Source organism: Coturnix japonica, unplaced genomic scaffold (assembly GCF_001577835.2).
Source record: "Coturnix japonica isolate 7356 unplaced genomic scaffold, Coturnix japonica 2.1 chrUnrandom699, whole genome shotgun sequence".
Lineage (NCBI taxonomy): Eukaryota > Metazoa > Chordata > Aves > Galliformes > Phasianidae > Coturnix > Coturnix japonica.
The window spans coordinates 19,787-22,821 of NW_015440063.1; the positions used below are offsets into that span (position 1 = coordinate 19,787).

The window sequence follows — 3,035 nt, forward strand, 5'->3', positions numbered from 1 at the left end:
ACCCTAATTAGCCCCTAATTAACGAGCTAATTAACTAATTGCAGGTGTTCCTGTGCAACTGGCCTCACTCTACTACCCCTCATGACCCTAATTAATCCCTAATTAACGAGCTAATTAACTAATTGCAGGTGTTGTGTGGGACCAGGCCTCACTCTACTACCCCTCATGACCCTAATTAGTCCCTAATTAACGAGCTAATTAACTAATTGCAGGTGTTCCTATGCAGCACTCCTTCCCCTACAGACCCTACTGACCCTAATTAGCCCCTAATTAACGAGCTAATTAACTAATTGCAGGTGTTCCTGTGCGGCCCGGCCCCCCATTGGCTGTTGCTCTCATCCCGTGGGGCGCTGCGCCTTCACCCCATGGCCATCGACGGCCCCATAGATTCCTTCGCCCCCTTCCACAACGTCAACTGCCCCAAAGGCTTCCTCTACTTCAACAGACAGGTAATTAATTAGCTTAATTAGCGTTAATTAGGGGCCTCGCTAATGAACCAGCCCCTCTTCATTGCTCTTCCCTTCTGGTGGGGTCCCCTCTTGTTCTCGGTTGGGTTGATGTGGGGTCTGGTTCATTTGCATACATGTTAATGAGCTCTGTCATTAACTTGGGGGGTCGTTAACTACAGACCTCGTTAATGGGTTTCTCATTAATTAAGACCCCATTAATTGGGGTTCTCATTAATTAAGACCCCATTAATTGGGGTTCCCCTTAATTCGGGTCCATTTGTGTCCTGGCTTGTGTTGATGTGGGGTCTGGTTCATTTGCATACATGTTAATGAGCTCTTGCTGTCCAACTTGGGGGTTGTTTTAACTATGGGTCTCGTTTAATTACGACCCCTTAATTGGGTTTCTCCATTCATTGAGACCCATTAATTGGGGTTCCCATAATTTAGCATCCCTTCATGGCTTGGGTCGCCGTTGAATGAGGGCCTGGTTCACAAATTTGCATACATGTTAATGAGCTCGTCATTAAACTTGGGGGGGTTCGTTAACTACACGACCTCGTTAATACGGGTTTCTCCATTAATTAACGACCCCCAATTAATTGGGGTTCTCCCTTAATTTGGGGTCCATTTGTGTCCTGGCTTGTGTTTGAATGTGGGGTCTGTTCATTGCATACATGTTAATGTGAGCTCTGCTCGTCAACTTGGGGGGTTGTGTTAACTATGGTTCGTTAATTAAGCACACCCCATTAATTGGTTCTCATTATTTGAGACCCCATTAATTGGGGGTTCCATTAATTAGCGTCCTTCATGCTGGGGTCGCCGTTGGAATGAGGCTCTGGTTCATTGCTTGCATACATGTTAATGTGGAGCTAGCTGTTCATGATAAACTATTGTGGTGTCGTGTACGGTCACAGCTCTCGTTTAAGGGTTTTCATTAATTAAGACCCCACTTAATTGGGGTTTCCTCATTATTAAGAACCCTCTATTATTTGGTTCCCCTAAAATTGGATCCGTTTGTGTCCTGGCTTGGGTTGAGTGGGGTCCTGGTTCATTTGCCATATGTATATTGAGCTTCTGCTGTGACACTTGGGGGTTGTTAACTATGGGTCCTCTCACTCTTAATGAACCCGCCATTAATTTGGGTATCTGATTACATTGTGAGACCTCGCCATATAATTGGGGTTCCCATTAATTAGCGTCCCTTCATGGGCTGGGTGCCGTGAATGAGGCTCTGGTTCAATTTGCATCCATGTTAATGAGCTCTGTCATTAACTGGGGGTCGTTAACTACAGGACCTCGTTAATGAGTATTGACTATCGTCATTAATTAAGAGCCCCATTAATGGGGTTCCCCTTAATTCGGGTCCATTTGTGTCCTGGCTTGTGTTGATCAGAGTGGGGTCTTTCATTTGCATAACATCTGTTAAATTCCGCCGAGCTCTGCTGTCATTTGGTGGGTTGTTAACTAATGGGTCCTTAGTTGTAATTTATGACCAACATTAAATTGGGTTCTCATTAATTGAGACCCCATTAATTGGGTTCCCTTAATTACGTCCTTCATTAAGCTTGGTCGCCGTGAATGACGGGCTCTGGTTCATTTGCATCCATGTTAATGAAGCTCTGCCATTAACTTGGGGGGTCGTTAACTTAGCAGACCCGTTATGGCTTTTTCTCATTATATTAAGACCCCAATTAATTGGGGTTCCCCTTAATTCGGGGTCATTTGTGTCCGGCTTGTGTTGATGTGGTCTGTTCATTTTGCATACATGTTAATGAGCTGTGCTGTCACTTGGGGTTGTTTAAGCTATGGGTCTCGTAATTAAGACCTCGCATTAATTGGGTTCGTCTCATAATTGAGACCCATTAATTGGGGTTCCCCCATTACTTAGCGTCCCTTTCCTTCATGGCTTGTGTCGCCGTTGAATGAGGCTCGTGGTTCATTTGCATCCCATGTTCATGAGCTCTGTCCATGTAACGTGTTGGGGGGTGCGTATAACATTTTGTGTGTTTTGTGTGTGGTGTTGGTGGTGTTTGTGGGGTTGGTGTTGTGGTTGGTATTGGGGGTGTTGGGTTTGGTTTTTGTGTTGGTGTGTGTGTTGTGTGCGTGAGCGCTTATTGGTTTTTATTATGTCTCTGTTAATGGGTTGTCTCATTAATTAAAACCCCATTAATTGGGTTTTCCTCTCTTAATTCGGGTCCAGATTTGTTCTGGCTGTGTTGATGTGGGGTCTGGTTTCATTTTTGTTTCATACATGTTAATGAGCTTGTGCTTGGGTCACTTGGGGGGTTGTTAAAAACTATGGGTCTCGTTAAATAAGACCGCCAATCACATTAATTGGGTTCTCGATTAAATTGAGAGCCATTATTGGGTTCCGTTAATTAGCGTCCCTGTTCAATGTGGCCTTGGTCGCCGTTGAATGAGGGGCTCTGGTTCATTTGCATTCTCATGTTAAATGAGCTTGCCAAATTTATTGGGGCGTGTTAAAAAATAACTACCAGACCTCACGGTAATTGGGTTTCTCATCTAATTAAGACCCATTGAATTGGGGTTCCCCTTTAATCGGGTCCATTTGTGTCCTGGCTTGGG

At 44.6% G+C, this 3,035-nt stretch overlaps 1 long non-coding RNA gene across 1 annotated transcript in view; it reads left to right on the plus strand.

The window, feature by feature from the left end:
- Window positions 1–63: 63 nt before the first annotated feature.
- LOC107307608 overlaps window positions 64–3,035 on the plus strand; it is a 4,730-nt gene continuing 1,758 nt past the window's right edge. Inside the window, exon 1 of the long non-coding RNA XR_001552460.2 lies at window positions 64–449. This is a non-coding gene — a long non-coding RNA (uncharacterized LOC107307608). The remainder of the gene's footprint in view (window positions 450–3,035) is intronic.